We start from the raw sequence: 25,098 nt of genomic DNA on the forward strand, positions 1-25,098 counted from the left end.
TTGTAGAAGTTGATGCCTCAGATACATTGGTGCGGTCCTTTCCCAACGTCATGGAAACCCAGGCAAGCTACACCCCTGTGAATTCTTCTCTCAGAAATTAACATCAGCAGAGCGCAATTATGACATCGGTAATAAGGAGTTACTGTCTATCAAAGCCGCTCTAGAGGAGTGGAGACACAGGCTTGAAGGTGCTCTTCACTCATTCCAAGTCATCACCAGTCACAAAAATCTGGAATATATCAAGGAAGCCAAGAGATTGAATCCTCGCCAGGCTAGATGGGCACTCTTCTTCACTCGGTTCGATCTCACAGTCACATATCATCCAGGAAGTAAGAATAATAAAGATGATGCTTTGTCATGTATCTATGAATCTGTTGAGACATATATTATTCCGGAGAGAATTCTACCTTCCTCCATCATTGCACCCATCCGGTGGGAGATCATGGAGGAGATTCAATGCCGTCAACAAGAGGAACCCTCCCCTTCCGAATGTCCCACTGGCAAAGTGTATGTTCCTTCCAGTCTACGCAATGGAATAATTCAGTGGTTCACACCTCACTCGCCTCTGGACATCCTGGAATTAACCGTACAAACACTTGTCAGGAATTCTTTTTGGTGGTCCACACTATCCACAGATGTCAAGAACTATGTAAGTTCCTGTCTGATGTGTGCACAATCACGCACACCTTGTCAACTACCTGCAGGACTATTAGAACCACTACCATACCTCAATGACCCTGGTCCCATTTATCTACTTACTTTGTCACTGATCTGCCGAACTCTCCAGGATCCACCACTATCATGGTCACTATTGATCGCTTCTATAAATCTAGTCATGGAAACTACTCAAGTACCGTTCAATCAAGTGTTTCGAATCTATGGATTACCTAATGATATTGTCACTGATCGAGGATCACAGTTCACTTCAAGAGTATGGAGAGCCTTCTGTCAACTACTCAACATCAACGTCAGTCTCACCTCTGGATACCATCCACAGGCCAATGGACCAGTGGAGCGACTCAATCAAGAGATCGGTAGATATCTACGGTTGTACTGTAGTAATGAACAGGAGAGGTGGAGCATCTTCCTTCCATGGGCAGAATATGCCCAAAACTCCCTCACACACACTTCTACAGGTCTAACCCCTTTTCAATGTGTCCTGGGATATCAACCTCCACTATTCCCTTGGTCTGGGGAGCCTTCTGAGGTGCCTTCCGTGGACGATTAAATTAGAAGATGTGAGCTAGTCTGGAACAGTGCTCATGTCCATCTTCAATGAGCCATCCGATCTCAAAAGATCCAAGCTGACCGACGCCCGCATCCAGAGTATCAACCAGGTCAAAGGGTGTGGCTTTCTACTTGGGACCTATGCCTGAAACTCCCCAGAAAAAAAGCTAAGCTCCAGGTATGTAGGTCCCTTCAAGGTCTTACATCAAGTTAATCCTGTCACATACCGTTTGGAATTGCCTGTCACTTATCGCATCTCTCCTTCCTTCCATGTGTCCCTTCTGAAACTGGTCCATGAGTCACTGAGTCCTCAGGCTACTGACGAGGGACCCCCTCCACTTCTTGAAATCGATTTGTTTACAAATGCCTCTTAGTTTGATATTTTTTCATAGAATTAAATTCATATTTTTTTGACATGTGACTTGAGTGTCCTTTTTGGGACCAGTGCATATCAGCATTATATCATTTGAGGGCCACAATGCTTTTTATATTGTTAAAAACGAAACCACTGCTATAATAATTAATAAATAATAAAAAGGCTTTTGAATAATTTTTTTTGATACAGTTGACTCATTCGATCTGCCTTAGCTGATGTTTTGTTCATAACCTAATGCAGATCAAATGAGTCAGCCACAGTTCCCAGTGGTACAGTAGAAACGAACAGATGATTTGTGTGTATTTATTTTAGGTGGACAGTAGACAGCAGTTGCCAGAAGCTCAGTTGGATCTGGATGTTGTTAATTAATCTCAGATGAACTGCAGGAACAATGTTTTATTCCTGAGAGTGGTGCAGACAGTGTCAGCACAAACAAACAAACAAACAAACCTTCTCCTGCTTGTCTGACAAACCTGCCAGTTTAGATCAGATTGCATGCGATAGGTTTTTCAGATGGATGTGTCAGTAATTTGCTGTTAGTATGTTCAAGACTGACAGTAATAGGCAAATAAAAATGTCCTGCGTTGTAAGCTCTTTAGCACTTCTGAGTGCATGAGTCATAATGTTTTTGAGTGATTTTATCGTCTCAGTTTCCATTTGGTAAATGATTAAAGAGGGAAAAATCATAAATTCTGTTCAAGAATCTGTCCTCTTGGCTTCATTCAGTATTGTACACTGGTCTGGCATCATCTCTGGAAACTTTTAGAAATTTGAGATTGCTTAGGGTTTGTAAAATACCTCATTTTACATTTAGCCATTTAGCAAATGCTTTTATCCAAAGCGATGTAGGGAATTTGGTAGTATAAATGTACATGGTATGGATTAAAGTGCCGCAATTCTCCACCATTATATGTATGCGTGAGCTAAGAATGAAATAAAACTGTCCTTATTCTTTATTATATGTAAGGAAATTTATAATGGAATTAGTCACATTCAACAACCAATATAAATGAGATAAATTACAAAAAAAATAGATTATTTGTCTGAATAGAATTCTCCACCATTAAACAACATCTCGTTTTATCCGCTCACAATTTCTATTGTATGGAATAGGCTTTAGTAAGGGAATTATGATTCATTCACTTATTGGAGTAATATTGGAGTAACATGGCTTATTTAAAATAACATTAAACATATTTAAGTACAGCTTTGAAGTGAAATCAGGGATGAGATTATTTATCAAAATATACCACAGTCAAATTATCTTTGAATACAGACAAACTTTATTGCTATTCTAAACATAAACTAATCTAACACATAAAACATGAAACAGGTTGGTGAGTAAAGTGACAGAAAGATCAATACAGTGAAAATTAACTTTATGGAGTCTGTTGACAATGCTTTAAGAACCATTTATCCTTCTTTGAGTCTAAATTGATTTGCAATCAGATTACCAAAGTATTCAACTAATACACCAGCACTTTGAGCAAAATTCTTGGAGATGTATTTGCGTTGTGTATTTGACGTTGCATTTTCCTTGGACTCTACATGGCACGGAGGATCTGGAAGCAGTGCATGCAAAATAGTGCATGTTTAATCATTAACTTTTATATCTTGACAACAGTACAAGAGACATGACATTCGTTGCTATCAACATTTGTCTACATAAACAAGCAATTATTTACATACTAAATATGACATTCTTTCATGAACATTACACGTGTAAGTAACAAAACATGAAAATCCCTGATTACAAATCATACTGGTTAATTCATTGGTTTTACAACATGGATAATACATTACATGTTATGAGAACCCTGATTGTCGGTGTATAATATCCAGTTGAATAGTTACCATTCTTAGTAGAATGAGGTGAATCGTACCAGATTAAAGATTATAATCATATACTTGTCAGTTATAAGTGATTACCTATCACTATACACATTATATAAGGTACATCGGCTATAATCATTAATTTGTCAGTTATACAAGTGATCAAGTGTGGTCATAGAGACATTTTCAGAATTATCTAGCAGGGCTAGGTATGGTGTATATTTTTTAGGGTTAAATCACAAGTACTGGGCTGAGGATCTTATGAGGATCTCACAAGGAATCCTTTCAAATAAAACCTGCTTTAGCTCTGTGTGGAAGTTCAGAAGATCATGCTGTAGGTTTAGGTTTGTGGAACAAAGAAGGATCTTTATTGGTGAGCTCTCTAATCAGGCATGGGAGAGACATCTCCTTCAGCAATTTAGGCGCCATAGATTTGTTTTTATGACTCACTAATGGCTCGGTGGGGGATCTCTTTGATCTGTGGAATGTGAAAATGTGTTCATTTGATGGCTTTGTTCGTGGATAATCCTACAGCAACTTAAAAATTAGGAACATAGCAAGCAATTTGTCATACAAAGTTCAACAATATCTCAGTGTTGTACTGCCAAGCTCTCAAGGAGGCTGAAGTATTATAGGCACTAGCGCAGAAGAAACAGAGAGAGAGAGAAGGATTTGTTTGTACAGAAAGTGCAAGTTAAGTTCAGTAGTAAGTTCATTTAGTGTGTATTGGTTAAGTGTTCTTGGAACAGATGTGTTTTCAACTGGTACTTGAATGTTGAGATGGTATCAGCAGATTGTGTGAAGGTAAAATGTACGGTAATCAGTTATTCTCTTAAGATTTTCCTCCAAGCTTTAGCTCTTGAAACCCATTTGTGCATGTGCACATTAAACATCATTGGTTCATACGTTTCTGATTAAAATGGGTTGTGACACATTGAGAGGCAGATTCACTAAACAGTTGTGCAACTTTTGCATGTGGTTTTCAGCCTCAAATCCTGCGTCGTATTCACTAACCACTTTCACTCAATTTTAGCATATGCAATCAGTACTGAAATTGTGCAGCATCTTGAGTATTTAAATGAAGTCATTTTCATTCCTTTCTGCGCAAACACACCTCTTTCTATGTAAGTTAGTCTCATTTTATATTTTGCTTCATTCACAAAAATTGCCCTCTGCAATTTAGATTGTGCTATTACCGTAAATGAAAGCTAGCAGTAAAATTCATTTTCTTTAAAAGATATTTTTGTGAAGATTCTCAACCAACATATCAGCAATAATTCATCAAATAATGATTAAATGATGAGAGCGTTATAAATTGAAATCCAGATGCGTGTGTACAGTCCCGGCAGGGTGTGCCAAATATGATGGCCTGCAGCATCCTCTGCCATATAGTGATTTTGTAGGTGCATTTGCACCGGTGCCTGATCTGCATCATTTCTTTAGTGAATTGGGCACTAAACTAGCACAAACAGTGTGTGCAAAATAAATACGCTTTTACCAGGTGCAATTCATCCTTAGTAAATCTGCCCCTGAATGTTTTCAATTGAACAAAATGTGCAAAAAGATTTGCAGTGAATATCAACTTTGGGTTTTTTTTTGTATTCAGAATTGTCATTCCTTAAAAATAACATTTTCACACAGTACATCAGTATTCACAAACTCTTACAAAATGTCTATGATTTTCAGAGGTCTGACGTATTACAGTTGGTACAAATGTATAAGATGTATGAGAATATTTAAGGATCATTTGAAACCCCAGTCTTCTGTTTTTAACAGTTCCTGTTACCTATGCTGCCATCATATCAGCACCTGCCAATATGTTCCTTCCTGACAGCCTTCCAGCCATCCCACTGCCAAGATTTAGTCGCCACCTGAACCTCTCCAAGCAGGGAGATGGGACAGGCACTGAAGGTGTGTGTCTGAGACTGGGAGCCAGCACACAGGTGATGCACTGTATCTGCAATAGCAGTGTTAACCAATTGTGTTGGGCCCAGGACATGATGGCAAAGCACTCAAGGGGGATTTATTTTAATTTGGCCTCTACAGTATGTTGCTTTAACAGTGTATCATTACACTAAGTTCATTATCCTTCAAGGCTGCACAATAGAGGTCGACCAATAGTGGATTTTACCAATACCAATAACTAAGTTGGTGGAAAAGGCAGATAACTGCTAAATCTACAGAATTGTTTTTTTTTTAATCAAAATATAGAATTATCAAAGAGTTTAGCCTTCCTCTTCTATGATGGTTCACAGGCTGATGTATCAATCACATATACAAAATGAATCAAAATCTGTTTATTGTGCAACCAAAATTCCAGTAATAAACTGAAAATTAAGATTTACTGCATAACGGAGGATCTTAAACCATAAACAAGCCTGAAATACACTGAGGACTTTTCTTGTAAAAATGACAAAGACTTGGCTTTGTTACAATGCTTTGTATGTAAATATTAAACAGATGAAGCTTTTTATAGCCCTATAATTTCACCAGAAGATGCTTATGAGGAATAAAGAAATTAGGAATAAAAAAACTATTGGCATAGATTTTTATGATAACTGATGGTTACACAAAGCAACTGTCTGCAATGATTATCTGTAAAACCGATATATCAGTCTACCTCTACTGCACAATAAATCAAAATAACGTCAAAAACAAGATTAAGGTAATATGTGACAACTAAACCGCAAAAGGCTTTGATTCCAACCGAGAGTGAATTGTTTTGCAATCATGCCTGGGGCTCATGATACGGTATTTTCATCAGTCTCTGAGCAGTTCGTGTGTATTATGAACTGAATTGGAGTGCTGCAGTTTCAACAATTTGCCCAATTCCAAACATTTATAGTCATTATACAAATCTTAAAAACATGACACGATGCGGCAGCGTTTCACCAAATTTTGTAATAAGGAACATGATAAACTGTCAAATATATCACATTATAAAATTAGACTTCACTGGACAGTAATAAATAATATCCAACTGTGTTTCAAAATATAACAGAGTGATGTTTTTGCACACCCTGTTCATTCACAATTATGTTTTTTTGTAAAATATGCAATAATTATTGCTATTACCATCAAGATGATGTTATTATTGTATTGTTATATTGGTGCATATAAATTATATTTATTATAATAATATAATAAATTATATTAATAATATATTATAATAAATTAAATCCCATTATTTGAGTTCATCTAATAGAACAATTTGGAAAATATGCCTTCATTATCTTTAACTAGATTTTTATTTCATTAAACATGTTGAATGTAATTGACTACAATGGCTGCATGGTGAATGAAAGATTATGAATTAAAATAATTTTTATGTCATTTCTGAGCAAGTAAACAATTATTAAGATATACATTGAATATTTTCAACAGGCTATATATATATATATATATATATATATATATATATATATACACACACACACACCAATCAGCCGCAACATTAAAACCACCTGCCACCTAAGTTACCGTAGACTTTGTCATTTCGAAACAGTTTGGGCATTCTCTTTAACCTCGCTCATCAACAAGACATTTCCATCTGCAGAACTGCCCCTCAATGGATGATTTTTGTTTTTGGCACCATTCGGAGTAAATTCTTGAGACTGTTGTGCATGAAAATCCCAGGAGATCAGCAATTACAGAAATACTCAAACAAGCCCGTCTAGCACCAACAATCATGCCACATCCAAATCACTGAAATCATTTTTCCCCATCCTGATAGTTGATGTGAAAATTAACTGAAGCTCCTGACCTGTATCTGCATGAGTTTATGCATTGCACTGCTGCCACACGATTGGCTGATTAGATAATCGCATGGAGGATTGTTGGTGCCAGATGGGCTGGTTTTGTATTTCTGTAACTGCTGATCTCACAACAGTCTCTAGAATTTACTCTGAATGGTGCCAAAAACAAAAAAAACATCCAGTGAGCGGCATTTCTGCAGATGGAAATGCCTTGTTGATGAGAGAGGTCAAAGGAGAATACCCAGACTGGTTTGAACTGATAAAGTCTACTGTAACTCTGATAAGTGCTCTGTACAATTGTGGTGAGAAGAATATAATCTCAGAATGCTATTCTGAGATGGAGTTTGGCGCTGTTGTGGTGGCACGAGGGGGACGTACACAATATTAGGCAGGTGGTTTTAATGTTGTGGCTGATCGGTGTATATATACACTATTGGTCAAACGTTTTGAAACACTTGTTCTTTATTATAATTGTCTTTCTTCACATTTTAACATAATATTTAAGTCATCAAAACTATGGAATAACATAAATGGAACTATAGGAATTATGTTGCGTCTAAACAAAATCCAAAATAAATCAAAACTTTGTTATATTTTAGCATCTTCAAAGTAGTCACCCTTTGCCTAGAATTTTCAGACATGTACTCTTGACATTTTCTTAACCACCTTCTCGAGGTATCACCCTGGGATGCTGTTTAAACAGTATTGATGGAGTTCCCATCTATGGTGGGCACCTAGATTGGTTGCATTTCTTTATTATTTGGTCAAAGTCAAACCTTTTTATTATAATACAATTTTAGTTTTGTATTTTTGTAAATTAATATGGTGGCAAAATTATATTTTTGTCTACAAAACTATTGTCAAACATGTAAGTATACGCCTTCAGATCAAAAGATTTTTAAGATCGTTAGAAACGTCATGGTTACTATTGTAACCTCCGTTCCTCGAGGGAAGGAACGAGACGTTGTGTCAAATTAAGTGACACAAGGGGTCTTCCTGGGACGCCATATGTACCTCTGAACCTGAGAAAAGGCCAATGTCAAGTTGGCAGACAGAATTTGCATGCCCCGCCCCGGACATACAGGTATAAAGGGAAGTGGGGCAGCGAGTGCCAGTCAGGATTTTGCACTGAGGAGCTGAAAATAAGGTACGGCCGTTTACAGTGGTAGGTCTAGTGCTGTGGCAGGAGGGACACTATGTCTCATTCCTTCCCTCGGGGAACGGAGGTTGCAACTGTAACCATGACGTTCCCCTTCTATCACTCACTGACATTGTGTCGAATGAAGTGACACAAGGAGTCCCATCTAAAAACGGCACGCACCGACTGTGTTATGTGAACTGTCGAGACAGGTGCAAGCAGGCTACTGCGTGCTAGAGGCAACTGTGTCGGCTGCACGTAGCCCTCCCACTCGTCCCCAAAAAGATGTCACACACAGACCTTAGGTTCCCCGCACCCCTGAAGGGGGAAAAGGTGCAACATGACTAGCATGGGAGCAAGCCCGGCAGCCGCGCCTTTTCTCTCACTATGTCTCTCACATAGGACGTGAAGCGGCTTGGACTATCTTAACACTATGAAATGCATCGGGGAAGGCGGTATTTACCGGTCCTATTCTTTCAGGGGGAAAAGACCCTGCAGAGGCCACATCCTGCCCAGTCTATGGGGAGGTAACGTGGAAAATACACCACAAGGGTTGTGAAGTCGTATTTGGGAAATGGCGCGGTGGTAGGTCCTGACTAATGAGGGGGGACTCTACAGCACCTTGGGCAGCAAGGTTGCCCAAGGGAAACGCGGATCTGCCGACAGGGGACCGTACCGCGGGAAATACATCACGGGGAGTTTGACTGAGAAGGGAACTAAGCCTGTGGAGCCCAACCCCAGTACAGAGAAGGCTAGGGAGGAGAACATCCAGGGAGCGATGCTTAGTGGCGCTGTGTGCAAGCGGAATACCTGGTCGGTTGTGTCGCATTACCGAGTTCTACCGACTCGGACCTGACAAAACACAGGACGGGAATGACTCAACCCTGCGATTGTAAAATCTGGCAAAGGTATTGGGTGTTGCCCAGCCCGCTGCTCTGCAGATGTCTGCTAAGAAGGTGCCATGAGCCAGTACTTCTCGTAGAGTGTGCTCGAACCGCAAGGGGGCGGGCAAGGACTGGGTGTGATAAGCTAAGGAAATAGCATCAACGACCCAGTGAGCTAACCTCTGTTTGGAGACGCCGTTCCCTTTCTGCCGACCGCCGAAGCAGACAAAGAGCTGCTCAGAACATCTAAAGCTCTGCGTAGATATGCAAAGCACGTACTGGGCACAGCAATGAAAGGGCTGGGTCTGCCTCCTTCCGGGGCAGCGCTTGCAAGGTCATAGGTCCCTGAAGGTGGTCGTAGGAACCTTGGGCACGTAGTTGTCACAGCCTCAGGATATCTTGAGAATGTACAGGACCGAACTCCAGGCAGGTGTCGCTGAAAGAGAACACTTGCAGGTCCCCAACCCTCTTGATGGAGGCTAAAACGATCAGGAGGGCTGTCTTCAAGGGGAGGGCCTTGAGCTCAACTAAGCCTGTGGAGCCCAACCCCAGTACAGAGAAGGCTAGGGAGGAGAACATCCAGGGAGCGATGCTTAGTGGCACTGTGTGCAAGTGGAATACCTGGTCGGTTGTGTCGCATTACCGAGTTCTACCGACTCGGACCTGACAAAACACGGGACGGGAATGACTCAACCCTGCGATTGTAAAATCTGGCAAAGGTATTGGGTGTTGCCCAGCCCGCTGCTCTGCAGATGTCTGCTAAGAAGGTGCCATGAGCCAGTACTTCTCGTGGAGTGTGCTCAAACCGCAAGGGGGCGGGCAAGGACTGGGTGTGATAAGCTAAGGAAATAGCATCAACGACCCAGTGAGCTAACCTCTGTTTGGAGACGCCGTTCCCTTTCTGCCAACCGCCAAAGCAGACAAAGAGCTGCTCAGAACATCTAAAGCTCTGCGTAGATATGCAAAGCACGTACTGGGCACAGCAACGAAAGGGCTGGGTCTGCCTTCTCCCGGGGCAGCGCTTGCAGGGTCATAGGTCCCTGAAGGTGGTCGTAGGAACCTTGGGCACGTAGTTGTCACAGCCTCAGGATATCTTGAGAATGTACAGGACCGAACTCCAGGCAGGTGTCGCTGAAAGAGAACACTTGCAGGTCCCCAACCCTCTTGATGGAGGCTAAAACGATCAGGAGGGCCGTCTTCAAGGGGAGGGCCTTGAGCTCAACTGAATCAAGCGGCTCAAAGGGGGGTCTCTGAAGGCCCGAGAGGACCACTGAGAGATCCCAGGAGGGGAATAGGCTAGGCTTGGGAGGGTTCTTTCTCCAGGCACCTTTCAGGAACCTGGTAATCAAGTCGTGCTTTCCTAGGGACTTGCCTTCTACTGCATCATGGTGGGCTGCGATAGCAGCTACATACACCTTCAAGGTTGAGGGGGACAGCCTCCCCTCCAGCCTCTCCTGCAGGAATGAATGCACTGACCGAACTGCACACCTCTGTGGGTCTTTGGCTCAGGAAGAACACCAATTTGTGAACAAGCGCCACTTTAGGGCATAAAGTTGCCTGGTGGAGGGAGCTCTGGCTTGGTTGATCGTGTCTATGACTGCAGGTGGTAGATCCACTAGATCTTCCACATCCCATCCAGGAGCCAGATGTGGAGGTTCCAGAGGTCTGGGTGCGGGTGCCAGAGGGTGCCCCGTTCCTCAGAAAGAAGGTCCTTCCTCAAGGGAATTTTCCAGGGAGGTGCATCAGATCCAAGAGCCAAAAAGGGGGCCACCAGGATGAACTGTTCCTCGTCCTCTCTGATCTTGCACAGCACCGGTGCAAGAAGGCTCACTGGGGGAAATACATACTTGCGCAGCCAACAACTCTAGGCAGTTGATGTGCCAATGCTACCGGGATCCTGTCCAGAGGCCAACGGCAGCATGCCCGTTGCACACGGTGCCCCAGCCCTGTCGAGAGGCGTCTGTGGTCACCATGACACGTCTGGACACCTGCTGCAAGGGAACTCTGGTCCACAGAAAGCAGAGTTCTGTCCAAGGGTTGAAAATCTGAAGGCAAGAAGGGATGATTGAGAAATCGTGATTTATCAACGTTGTGCATCTCCACCATGTTCAGACAGAGGTGCCGCTCCTGGCCCACGAGGGTGGCCATCACTGTGACCTTCGTGGCTCCTGCAGCACTTTGGGGTCAGACTACCTAGGTGCAGATCTTTAAGTGCCTTGGCTTGATGGACCTGCAGGAGAGCCATGGCATGCAGGGCGGAGGCGGCCTGCCCGGTGTAGCTGTAGGCTTTGGAGGTCAATGATGACGTCATCCTACAGGCTCTGGAGGGGAGTACTGGGCGGTCCCGCCAGGTGGGGACATTCTCAGGACACAGGTTGATCGCAAATGGTCTATCAACCTGGGGGACATCCGTGTACCCGTGGACTACCCATTCAGGGTATTGAGAGCGGACGAGTGGAGGGTTCGGTTACGGGCAGTAAAAGGTGCCCTCCATGACATCAGCTCGTCATGCACTTCCAGGAAGAACGGTACCGGGGTATATATATATATATATATATATATATATATATATATATATATATATATATATATATATATACATATATATTAGGGCTGACGATTTAACGCGTTAATTCAGTGCGATTAATTTTACAAAAAATAACGCGTTAAAAAAAATGTATGCAAGTAATCGCACTTCCCTCGGACAATAAAAAGGAAGAGTCCTGAGAAAGGCAAGATTGTAGTACCACCTGTTTACTCCAGAGGGCAGTAAGAGAAATATCAGCTGTATGAGCAACACGCAGTGTATACAGTGAAGCAAACGCTTCAGTAGGCAGAACAACACAAACATGCGTTACGTTCTTGCGTTCAAAACACTCGAAGGAGCGCAAATGCAATCTAAGGGATCCCAAGATGTGTTTAAAGATTGAGTATTGAACTATATTTAACTTGACACAGTGACCTAAACATTTTATGTTTATGATGCAACGCACCCGAGACACTACACAACCATGTCTGACGCTGGAGTGAGATGGTGCAAAATTTGGAAATTACCAATAAATATTTAATCACGAATAAAATCAAAGAAATTTCCTTCAAACTTATTTATAATTACTACCTCAATAATTATTTTCTTGAAGAGAGATTTAATTGTGATGTCGATATATTCTGTACATTTTGTGGTCTGCAGGAGGAAATCTTTTTTAATTTATTGATGGGGTGTTTTGCTGGAGGAGGGACAGGCACACTTCATAAAATAGATGGCATTATGAGGAAGGAAAATTATGTGGATATATTGAAGCAACATCTCAAGACATCAGCCAGGAAGTTAAAGCTTGGTCGCAAATGGGTCTGCCAAATGGACAATGACCCCAAGCATACCTCCAAAGTTGTAGCAAAATGGTCAAGTGTGACAAAGTCAAGGTATTGGAGTGGACATTACAAAGCCCTGACCTCATTCCGATAAAAAAATGTATGGGCAGAAATAAAAAAGCGTGTGCAAGCAAGGAGGCCTACAAACCTGACAGAGTTACACCAGTTCTGTCTTGAGGGATCGGGCAAAATTCCAGCAACTTATTGTGAAAAGCATGTGGGAACCTACCCAAAATATTTGACCCAAGTTAAACAATTTAAAGGCAATGCTAACTAATACTAACAGTATGTAAGTGTATGTAAACATCTGACCCACTGGGAATGTGATTAAATAAATATAAGCTGAAATAAATAATTCTCTATACTATTATTTTGACATTTCACATCCTTAAAATATAGTGATCCTAACTGACCTAAGATGGGAAATATTTTCTATGATTTTGGCTGAGGTGCATGTAAACTTCTGACTGAGGTGCATGTAAACTGTACAACGACTAGTATGTGGGTTGTCATCTTTTTGTTTAGGTTATGTTTTTCACTCATAAGTTTAAAATTAATGGGGGAAAATCTACATTTTTAATTGTTCTATGACTTAATTGTAACAGCTGCATGTCAGTGATATGATTTGGTCAAAGGTATTTAATGCAGGTTGCACATGTACAGTAGTGGCCAAAAAATATTGGCCATAATTATTGACACACTTTTATTCAATACTTTTTGCAACCTCCCTTTGCCAAGATAACAGTTCTGTCTTCTCTTGATATGCTTAACTAGGTTGGAGAATACATGTCAAGGGATCTGAGACCATTTGTCCATACAGAATCTCTACAGTTCCTTCAAATTCAGAGGTCTATGTTGGTGGATTCTCCTCTTCAGTTCACCCCACAAACTTTCTACGGGGTTCAGGTCAAGGGACTGGGATGTCCATGGCAGAACCTTGATTTTGTGGTCAGCGAACCATTTTTGTTTTGATTTTGATTTTTGTTTTGGATCATTGTGCTGTAAGATCCAATCAGGGCCCATTGTAAGCTTTATGGCAGAGGCAGTCAGTTTGACAGGGCGGAGGGCAGGGCCGGGTCGTGATTATACACACCTGGTCCCTTATTAGGCTAATTAAGCCTCCGAGAGGGATAAAGGCAGACTGCGGAAGGTGGTACGACGAGAGAGAGATAGTTCGACCACCTTCCGCAGTCTGCCTTTATCCCTCTCGGAAGCAGTCAGGTTTTGATTTTTTTTATCTGTTGTATTTGATAGTCCATGATGCCATGTATCCAAACAAGATGTCCAGGACCTCTGCCAGAACATTCAAGATGCAGCTCCACATTTAACCATGGGCATTGGATACTTCATCTCTGTGTATGCCACACCCATATCTGGTATTTGCTGCCAAAAAGCTCTTTTTTTGTTTCATTTGACCATTGAGCCCGGTCACATTTGAATTTCCAGTAGTGTCTGGAAACTTGCTTGAGTTTGTTGATAGATGAGAGCAGAGGCTTTTTTTCTTGAAACCCTCCCAAATAATTTGGTGATGTAGGTGATATCAAAAAAAAAAAATGTCCTGACCCCAAGACCCAACTAAATTCTGCAATTATACAGCTGTGATCCTTGGAGATTCTTTGGCCACTTGAACCACCCTCCTCACTGTGTGTTGAGACAATATAGGCACACGTCCTCTTACAGGCCAATTCTTAACATCTCCAGCTGATTGGAACTTCTTAATTATTGTCCTGATGGTGGAAATGGGTTTTGTCAATGCTTTGGCTATTTTATTAGCCACGTCCCATTTTGTGAAGCTCAACAACATTTTGCCATGCATCAGAACTATATTCTTTAGCCTAACCCACTGTGATTGATGATTAAAGGAATTTGGCCTGAGTGTTACCTCATATTTAGACCCCTGTGAAACAGGAAGTTATAGCTGAACAATTTCATGTTCCTAGTCAGTAGTCACCCAGGTGCACTAAAAAAATTTAAAATATGAATGGGAATATACTTCAGATATATTTTGCTCATAAGAATTTCTATGGGTGACAATAGTGTTTTTGAGAAAAATATTTCACCTACGTCCCCTCTTTCAATTGTTTACTTCAATTAATGGTTAGATTTTTGTGAATTTCTGGAATGAAAGATCAAAAGGATAAACAATGCAGAATTTTTTTTTCACAGCATACTTTGCTCATATTTACCAAGGTTGCCAATATTTTTGTCTACTACTGTTGATATCTCCCCTCCACCACCAGAGTGTGAAGATGATGAATGTTTACAGAGGTGCTAAGTAACAGCTGTTTGTGGCCTGGATGTAATTCCTCCCACATCCAAATCAATTATACACATTTACTGTAAATGAAATGCTTATACAGTCTTAACATTGCCCACCACCTGCTCAGTGAGTCCAACCTTTGCATTTTTTAATCCTTTCCTTTCTGCTTATCTGTTGCTTTCCTTCTCCCCCCTCCCCAGTAGCTTATTTACTGAGTGGCTAATCTTCCAGCCCCTTGGACCACACATCCTATCAGGAAAACATGCTTTTTTTTTTTACCTCTGCTTGGCGAGAGAGAACCTAAAACAAATGATTTGATAAGAGCATTAATGCTTAAACCAGGAAACCAAAATTACACATTCCAAATGTGACCCAAAGGCTGTGCTCAACATCACACAATTCTATGTGATTGGTGTACCACACCAATCACATAGAATTGCTTCTCAGAGCAGCTTTAATTTAAAGCTGCTCTGAGAAAATTAATTTCTCTTTCAGAATTATTTCTGTTATTCGGTTGAAATGGAATGAACAACCCTGATGGGAGGGGTGCACCTCGGCACTTGCCTCAAAAGAGACTGCGTGACCTCCTTAATAATCACGACTACGGGAAAAAGTCTATTAACAGCTTGGCTGACTCAATCCAAATGGAGGTCAGAGAAAAGGAAGAGTTTCCATCTGACCTGCTACTTTCTCGAAGGAGCTCAGATCTTCTTCATACTTAGCTAATTGAGTAGAGCATGAGGATGGATGGGATATGGCTCATAGGATATAACTTTGCATTAAGATAGGAAAGCTATTATTTAGCCCTGAATTAGGCAGCTTAGTATGGTCGGCTAAAGGCTAAAGGTGAGCTGCACTGGTTGACAGGCCCACTTTGGTAGTCAAGACCAAAGTTTGTTTGAACTTCTTTTCATTGCATTATCAATATTTAATGTAGTACTTCACCCAAGTTCAAAGCCTGTATGATTTTCCTCTGTGGAACACAAAAGAAGATATTTTGCATGAAATTTGCACTGCAATTTTCCATAAAACAAAAAATAAATGGGGACAGAAGGGGCGGTCACACAAAACTTTGCACTTAATTCAATCCCGTACATACGCATCCGAACATGGGAGACCGGAAAGGCGATCTCATTCAAAGACATTTTTTATGACACTTCTTACCAAAGTTCAAGCTTGGTGAACTCTGAACTGCAAATCTGGATGACGAGTGGATGCTTGACCAATGGAAGATCGAAACATCCCACACTGACCTCTTGCTTCAATTCAAAGGGCAAATATTTAAAAGCTGCATGTTTTTATTGTTGCTGTAAAGTGAGCAGATGGTAGTGTCTTACATTTTGAATATTATATTAGTTGTTATTTGGGAAATGTTATTTACTAAAACCAGAATACATCATCTCCTGTAAAATTTTCACATGTTCAAAGCCTAGTGAGACTGAACAAGACCAAAATTTTTGTAATTTCAACTAAATCCTTTCGCCATAGCTCTCAAATCTAATTTATGCATGGCTTCAGTTCAAACATGGAGCATCAAGATACACTGTGCCAGGTTTGATGCCAAATTGCAAATAAAATGTTAAAGTAATTCCAGTGTGACTAATGCTACGTTCTATTCGACTCTGAAAATCAGGATTTACAACTTCCTACAAAATAAAAGTGCAATGGAATGTCTCTTGAAGTCCGACTTCCAACTTGGAAAATTGTGCAGAATTCTTCAGCTCTGATTTTGCCGAGATTCAGGAGAACGTCACATAAACATGTCTGGACCCAGGGAGATGTACAAAGTTAGTGATAAACATTGACTTTTATTAAATAATATCGATCAATAAGTAAAGTTCCTACTTTGAATATTAAAGTTTAACAAACGTTGCAGAGACAGGTGTTCCAAACATGATAAATTGTATTATCTTTTGATTATTGTACACCTGTAGCACAAATGCTCGCATTGCAGCATTGTTTATCAATTGGGTTGCTTGGAGACATTTCTTGTGACAGTGAAACACCTGCAAAGCTAACAGGAGCTTTGCAGTTTTTTTTCCTTACACGTCATCTTCCGAGCATCTAGAAATGGAATGCTTTCATTATCGGAGATCGGAGATATCAAGTTGGATTATCCCACATCCAACTTTGAATGGAACACAGCATAAATAACACAAAAGTAAAAACTATTTAAAAAAGGAATCACAGCTAAATTATTCAATCCTAGTCCACATTTTGTTTATAAAGATGGCCCTGTTTGGGAGTGATCTTATGTGGGTATTTTAATGAGCTACATCAAAATTCTGTGCTTGGCAGCAGCAACGGCTTTGCTCCTCTTCCTGTAAAATCAGCAACCTTACTGTAGCCATCGAGGGAGGAACAGTAAATTCTTGCAGACGGGGACTGATGGTCCGTAAATCAGTTGAGTTAGATGGCAGGATCTGGGAAGGGCTGTTAAAAAGAGATTGACCTTACTGGGATTTACATTGTTAACCATAATGATCTCATTGAACCCTTGAAAATGACCAACATAAAATTGACCCCCTTATGGTTGCCACAGCCTCTTAATTACACTTGCATCATGGAAATGCACACACCTACACCATATTGGCATAGTCAATAATTGTCGCAGTTTAATACATTATTATTATACAGATGTTTAAAGTGTCGTGATTAGTCTTTTTTTATATGCACCTCTCAGGATCTGCAGGGGACGTATTTGGAGAAAGCAGATGAGCTCCACTCTCTGATGTGTGCTGTCACAGACAAGGTAAGCAGGGAATCATGCCACTGCTGTCGGGATCATTACTGTGAGCTGAATTTTAGCAAGGCTGTCAAGGCGGGGGTGGTTTGTATCCTGTTGGCTTTGATTCCTCTGATAATCAGTGAGTAGAGAGCTGAGATTGAGCACTCATCTCACGTAGTGTGGACTGGTGGAAGACAATATATAAAACAGGCAAATATTCGGGTGATACTGTAATTGAAATTTTGAGATTATCCGCATTGGCCAATAATCGTGCCCACCTTTCCAATTAACATAATTAAATCTCTGCATCTGAGCATGGATAAACACTCTCCAATATTTTCTGTCTCTAAATTCATTACCTTTAAATCCTGCTTTTGAAACAAATTCCCCACCTTCAACAACACATTTCATAACAATCTCTGTCAAATCGCTTGATGAGCAATGTTCTTTGATAATAATAAAAAATAAATAGCTTTCTATTGTTTAGAAAAATGTTACTGTGTGATAAAGATTTTATGTCAGTAAAATCTCAAGGAGATGACAATAGCTATTTTTAATGTGGGTGGTGATCTGATTTTGTCAAAATGATACTACAACCTTTTATATAGACCATCTCACTCGCTTCATCTTACTGGAAATCAGCCAGGCACACAATGTCAGTGTCTCTGCTGATTTATATTGCTGATAGAGCAGCTCTACTGGGCCGTTCTTATTCAATCAGACTTTGCGCTCACAAGACTATGATGACTCTCCAAAGCAAACCCTGAGATGTGGAAAATGGGCTTGAAGCTGAACTGATTAACACAAAGTCAAAGAGTTTATTTTATTGGAGCTCAACAGTAATAAAAAGCAGGACAGACAGAAATTAAACCAGGATCTAAGAGCTTCGGGTAATGTTCCAAACTGTAGAGGAAGTTGAAGAGGAAGCTCAGACCAGCTGTCATGACTGCACTACCACAGTTCAACAAAGAAAAGTTACACATAAGTCAAACAATATCCACAACAAAGATTGAGTATATCAGTGTAGTTTCCAATCCATCCATGTTTTGGGATTTCACATTCTGAGCTTAATGTCTATTGAATGTCAATGTTCATTGCTTAGGGAATCAGAAATATACCCTATTGCAAAATCCAGCTTAGATAAGCATTGATTTCCATGCTGGTGTATGTTTATTTATACTGGTCTAGCTAGTGGATAGGTGTTGGTAAAAATATTGATTTTTAGATGCATCGCAATCTTCATTTGAATGATCTCAATCAGGGCCGTAGCCAGTGTTTGAAAATTAGTGAGGTCCAAGGTGAGGCATCAAGACTTTTACCACAATTACACCTACAAATGCAACATATTCTATACATCAAAATTAAATATAGAAAAGACAGAAACGAGTAATAATTTGTTTTTGTCACATAGAAATGCAAATTTTAAAATAAAGTTGGGCAGTAAAATTTACTCATAGTAACTACAGAAAAACAGCAAAATTTAATTAACAACTAATTTATCTAGGACTATGTTAAAATTTCATATTAATATTTTCTAAAACAATCAATTGTTTTCCTTTTGCCAGACTCTTAATTATTTAAAGGTACACCAAGTAATTTTTTCCCCTATAAAAAAGTTTTACTCCTGAAGGAATTAATTATCATTTTGAAAAATATGTATAAAATCGTGACCACTCACATGAGATGAGGACTCTTGTGATATCAGTAACCTTACAAAAGCTGTTTTATTCTACATGGGGCAGGGGCGCCCTCTTGGGGGCTGCCATTTTAAAATCACATGATCATCTGAATACTACTCGCTTAATCTCAGTAACTGTCTTGTTATTGGACACTTTCACTCCTGGATTAAATTAATCATGGTTGATTGTGAATAGTGAATATCTACAATGGCATCTGTAACTGAAAACTTCTGATTTTGAATGATGCTGCATCCACAACTCTAGGTGTCACTGTAAGTCCAAGATGACTTGAACAAAGAGTTATTTAGTACTTTTAATTCGCCCTTTTCAATTAAAGTTAATTAGAACTAAACATATTTATAAAGGAGAAAAAGTCATAACTTCATACTTGATGTGTGTCCAGGCTTTAAAGCTTTTTTTTTTGTTGTTAAATTCTGCTTTGTATTTACCTCTATGACAATTTACCATTGTCCGGGCATAGTTTCCAGTGTTTAACTATGGTAAGATCATGTTACTCACCGGTACAAAAAACAAAACAGATCACCATGGTTAGATGTAATTATTGTATGTAATTAATTTGTAGAAAAAATAATAATAATCAATGGAATTTGTAATAAAAAACAATATCCTAAACACATGTAGAAATAATGAATAAACAACCTCCATAAAAGTAACTTTTATTTCTCTAATATACAATATTTCATATTTTTGTAGGCATTTTGTAAAATGTTTGCAACATTTTTTTACAAATATATACACTATTTCTAGCAAAATACCATAGTTACTACACAGTTAATGTTACTACAGTAACTGTCAGGTATATTTCTATAAGGGTGCTGATTTGTGGAATGAAAAGCCTGTAATTACCATTGTGAATGGAACAATGTTTTCCTGTTTACCTCGTCCCTGTAGTTTAATATAAAGGGCTGTTTAGTTTTGTTTCAGCTTCAGCACAGAGCCTTTAAATGTCTCATATCAGATGGGTTTTTAACAGAGAATTCTGTGTCAAATTCAAATGGGTCACACGCGACACGCACTGTGTTAACATCGGAACAGCACGCCGCATGCGCAGAGCAGGTTTGTCAGATTAGTGAGACCGGTCCCGCTTTTACTCTGCTCTGCTCGGCAAATGCGCTACGCAGCTTCAGATATCGCCATTTCATCACACTCTTGTAGTATTTGCAGACATCTATCCAACTGTCTAAACAAAATTATACATGCATGCAGACACTCAAAGGAGTTATCAACCGCTACTTTTTTGGATTCAGTTGTACATAGCATAAAAATTTATTTTTGAATATGACAAAATTACAGAGGTCCAGACCTCTGTGACCTCATAGCAGGCTACGGCCATGATCTCAATATTGATTCTTAAATCTTGTGTAGTATAGTGTTGGAGTATTCAGCAGTGAGATCCTTTCACTGTGTTTTGAGTGTAAAAGTTGTTTCGTGTCCAAAGATGAGATCCACGTCAACCATTTTGCCTTGAATAATGTATTTTTGATATCCTTTCTGTTCTCTAGTTGTTGATCAAAAACTACAAAAAAAAAATAAATAAATAAATTAATTATAATCATGCATGGCCCAGATTTTTTTTTTAAAGAGACCATACCGATTTTAGCACATGTTCAACAAATCACTTTAAATACTTGTAAAAGTGCAAATTATATAATTAAACAATAAACAAATGTATAACAAAAAATAATATATAAAATATAATATCTTATTTTTTGATTGAATACATGGATTTGTTCATTTTTAAAAAGTAAAAATGTGACAAAGTATGATAAAATAATAAAATATGATTAGTCAAATTAATATTTTCGTAATGTACCTTGTTAGAAGGTCCCCTGTATAATTAAAAGCATTAAAAGGACCTGGCGGAGAAACTGAAATATACTCTATATGATTCGATATTGAATCCATTTGGAATCTAATCCAATCCAATCGAATTGAGAGCTTGTGGATCGGAATTTAATCTGGAAATCTGTAACAATACCCAGCCGGACCTGCATAGCCAAGCTGTTCACCACCTGGGTGCAATTCATTAATCGTGAATTCCGCCACTATTTGTTTAGAGAAAAAAAATATATACCCTGCTGCAAAGATCATCTAATAACAGCATAATTTTCATAATTTCACAAACCAGGCTTATGATGGGTAGTACTGGTGTAGCTAGTTGACTAATTCAGAGGCTTTGTACCTCATGACATTTCCAAAAACATTATTTTACCCTCTTTTAAATGTCTGAGTACAGTGTGGCCAGATGGTCCCCACAATCACGTCCATCTGGACAAACTGAGTGGTGTTTTGGGGCTTGTTAGAGTTATTCGCCCCTGCATACATTCAGGTCACCATAGAGATTGTTCCCTCTTCCTCATTTGAGCTCCTGGTGCTTTTAGACTGAGTCTGGCTCTAACAGGACCAATAAGTGTATTAGTTTCACTCACTCAGAAGGGAGCTGGATCCTGCTGGCAAGCTCAGAGCCCACTGTGTATTCAGAAGATGTGTAAATAAATATATAACTGGAGAGCAAGAGAGTTTTTACCCCCTTCTTCCCATATCTTAATCTGGGGAAAATGTGCATCGCTGTCACCCACCGTTTGCCTGCTTGGGGGAATTCAGCACAAAGGGAATGTCAATATTTTGTCTGCTAGATTAGGGATGTTCTAAAGTGGGATTCGATGACCTCAGCGAAAATTGGTGAGGCAACCAGGTGCTTTTTCCCCCAAATAAATTGAACTCCTCATTTTCACGGTCCATCTTCTGGCTCCATGAATTTGAGCAGGATTATGCAGACGATTTAGCTCTTTAAGATTAAAGGAATGCTACAGTTCAAGTTAAGCGCTATCAACAGCGTTTGTAACACACTGTTGATTACCACAGAAAATAATTTTGACTTGTCCCTCAGTTTGTAAGAACAAGCAAATATTTTTTACAGTAATGCACTTACAATGGAAGTCTATGGGGCATGGCATTGCTCCAGAATAAACATTAAGTACACACTGTTTTAAAAGTAGCCAAAAGTCATTATGTGTGTTAATATGAAGCTAATATGATTAAACCAGTTACTTACATTGTCCAGACAAAATTAAGACAACATTTCCAACTACTGTTATGACTATTTAAAGTTCTGCAAACCCAATAACATTCACATAATATGTTCAAATATTCAGCCACAGGAAATATATTAGTAACATATTACAAGAAGTTCATGCGCCAATAGTTCCACAGCTAAAAGGACAATTTAATAGCATAAGTAACATTTTGTACAGATGAATCCATTAGTAAACATAAGCACTTTAACAAAAATACAAGGTTCACCTTTCTGCTTTGAAACCCTCATAAATGCCTTGCCCCATGACTTTTTTCTTTTAACTAGGGTTGGGAAACAAAAATAAATACCAGAATCGAATGATTTTCATGACTTTCCATTTCTTTAATGGTTCTCAAACGTGCATTCTTCTGCTTATGCAAATGCAACACTGTGGTAAAATACTTTGTCCTGTTACCACTCAGTGGCACTACAGCACCACTACTCATTCAGCAGCGTAAAACATGCAGTACGATGAGTAGTTTGTTTCCTGAAACAAATTACTTTTATGAGACGGTTCATTTGAATCTACCACACTAAAACAGTATGACCAGAGTAGCCCAATTACTGAAACAAAATACTCTTGAATCAGTTCTTATGAATCTACAACACAAAACATACAGTGCTACCTACTGAAAGAAAGATGTTATCAGCCTGTTTTTTTCTTTAATTTGCACAGCAAGTTAATCTGACTTGAACCAAGAAATCCAAAAAAATCACTATGGATCAAAATTTGGATAACAGCTTTATTGCCAAGTAATCTTACACATACAAGGAATTTGTCTTGGTGAGAGAAGCTTCCAGTCCACAAACAATACAGCAACAAGACAGAGATAGAAAAGAAACTATAGAATAAAAATAAAAAGGCAATGGAAAATAAAGTATATATAGAAATACACTATAAGACTAATATATATATATATATATATATATATATATATATATATATATATATATATATATATGGATTATTAGGAACACCTGTTCAATTTCTCATTAATGCAATTATCTAATCAACCAATCACATGGCAGTTGCTTCAATGCATTTAGGGGTGTGGTCCTGGTCAAGACAATCTCCTGAACTCCAAACTGAATGTCAGAATGGGAAAGAAAGGTGATTTAAGCAATTTTGAGCGTGGCATGTTTGTTGGTGCCAGACGGGCCGGTCTGAGTATTTCACAATCTGCTCAGTTACTGGGATTTTCACGCACAACCATTACTAGGGTTTACAAAGAATGGTGTGAAAAGGAAAAACATCCAGTATGCGGCAGTCCTGTGGGCCGAAAATGCCTTGTTGATGCTAGAGGTCAGAGGAGAATGGGCCGACTGATTCAAGCTGATAGAAGAGCAACTTTGCCTGAAATAACCACTCGTTACAACCGAGGTATGCAGCAAAGCATTTGTGAAGCCACAACATGCACAACCTTGAGGCGAATGGGCTACAACAGCAGAAGACCCCACCGCGTACCACTCATCTCCACTACAAATCGGAAAAAGAGGCTACAATTTGCAAGAGCTCACCAAAATTGGACAGTTGAAGACTGGAAAAATGTTGCCTGGTCTGATGAGTCTCGATTTCTGTTGAGACATTCAGATGGTAGAGTAAGAATTTGGCGTAAACAGAATGAGAACATGGATCCATCATGCCTTGTTACCACTGTGCAGGCTGGTGGTAGTAGTAGTCCTTTATTGTCACATAGTAAACCAGTGAAATTGGCCATCGACCTGTCCATACAAACATACATATGACAAGGGGGTAGACAGGACAGGAAGCCAGGGAATTAGAAGAAATACAGCATGACATGAGGAGAGGAGAGGAGAAAAAAAAGGCAGCCCCCAGACTATGCTCCTTAAGAAGTACAGTGTGGGAACAGGGAAAAAAACACCTCAGCAACATTAGCACATAATCAGTACACTCTACAACATGAACAAGACTTGCAACAGGGGAGGGATTGGGGGTGGAGGTGGCCCAGCACAGGCAAGCAGCCATCCGGACCTGCAGCCATGTTCGGCGCTGGTCACAGACCCGCCTGTCAGACTGGGGGTACAAAGCGCAAGGCGAGGGATAGGGTATCGGGCGGATGATTGCATATCTGTATATATGTGTAAGAGTTCATGTGTGTGTAGGCCTGGAGAGTCGCTATGCCAGCATCTAATCTAGGTGCCTCAGTCCGCGAGGGTTGTCATAGCGATACACAGCAAGTTGCCATGGAGACAACCTTGATCAGGTCCCAGACATAGTCAACAATCACCAGGTGTCTGGGGAGTCGGGAAGGAACGCGAGAGTGGCTCACTGCAGTGCTCTTCCGGGGGAGTTGTTGTTCCAACAGCGGCCTTGGCCAAGGCCAGTGCTGGTTGAGGGTGGCCGAAACAGATAAGATTGGGATTGTTTGGTCTTAAGGAGAGTAGCCGCATTCTAATTTACACGGCTATTCTCCTGGTCCATTTTGGTCTCTGACGATCCATTTGCCTTTGCAAAGCTGTGAGCTTCTCCATGATGTTATCCGTATTTTGGTTCATAGACCCAGTCTGAGTGCAGACAGCTCTGCCCACTGTTTCAATCATGACGGGCAGCCTTGTGAGGCTTTGGACAGCTGTCACCGTCTTCTTAACTCCTCGATAAACCAGGGCAATGCCTAATCCAATCAGCAGAAGACCTGTTATCATGGTACCGAATAGGTAGATATCTTCAACGTCCTCCACGGAAAGAGCCGCCAGACACACGACCCGCCACCTCTCCCACGCGTCCATC

The 25,098-nt window shown here is 40.0% G+C and overlaps 1 pseudogene; it reads left to right on the forward strand.

The window, feature by feature from the left end:
• Positions 1-25,098, forward strand: part of LOC127625846 (WD repeat-containing protein 18-like) — a 118,630-nt pseudogene that overhangs the window by 88,318 nt on the left and 5,214 nt on the right.

This window comes from Xyrauchen texanus, chromosome 32, assembly GCF_025860055.1.
Source record: "Xyrauchen texanus isolate HMW12.3.18 chromosome 32, RBS_HiC_50CHRs, whole genome shotgun sequence".
Taxonomy (NCBI): Eukaryota; Metazoa; Chordata; class Actinopteri; order Cypriniformes; family Catostomidae; genus Xyrauchen; species Xyrauchen texanus.